We start from the raw sequence: 927 nt of genomic DNA on the forward strand, positions 1-927 counted from the left end.
AGCGGCCGAGCAACTTGCATGCGGACCTGTTGCCGCGCGTGTTTTGGGGGTTTAGGAGATGGGGCCTGGATGCAGCTAGAAGGTTCCTGACGCCTTGCTGCCCGCTAAACCCTAAACCCTAAGATGCAGTCTCCCAACAGTGAGGCGAAGGCCAAATGGAGACGTCAGTAGTCTCCAAACATTTCGTTTCAATATAGACTCAAACTTCTTAGAGCAACAGCGCGTTGCTGAACCTGCATACAGCAGTTTCCCTTTATGCTGGTCTCATATCACGTTGAGTTAACGAGGCTTGCTCGTGAGCCAATCTATCTGTAGCTTTGTGTTTCTGTTGCTTCGTCATTCTGAAGCTGGTATTTTATGTATTTTTACATTGTAGCAGGCTATGCCCCATGTTGATGGCTGCACTTCTGCTTGCAAGAAGCTGCATCGAGAAGTATCAGTGCTTGTTGAACAGAAACCCAACAATTCAACAGCGGGCCCCGAATTTCTATATCAACGGCTCATAACAAGGCTGCCCCGCAGAAAGAGAACTAACAGGTGAAAGGGTTGGTCACACCGAGACGGTGGAGTACATAAGCATGAAATAGAGAAAAACACTGCTTCCACCACCGTAGCTGTAAAAAGAAGAAAGCGGGTGTGGATATGATCCAGAGATTGAAATGATGGAAACTGGCGTTTTTATCTATACCCAGAAACTGATAAGAAACAGACAGCGACAGAAGACGGAGATTTCGGCATTCAGAAAGCAGGGGGGAAATACCAAGCAGCGCATCTGCTTCTTCTTTTACCATGAGCAAGGCAACATAATCTGAGATTGCAGACGCTCTAAAAGAGGTAAGGAACTGGGGAAACAAGGTTTCGACCAGCACCGCCAGAGTAACAAACAAACAAAATGATTAAGTAAACTCCCTGGTCCGCACTCAACAT

Source organism: Eimeria mitis, genomic scaffold, assembly GCF_000499745.2.
Source record: "Eimeria mitis Houghton genomic scaffold, Emh_scaff484, whole genome shotgun sequence".
NCBI classification, from domain to species: domain Eukaryota; phylum Apicomplexa; class Conoidasida; order Eucoccidiorida; family Eimeriidae; genus Eimeria; species Eimeria mitis.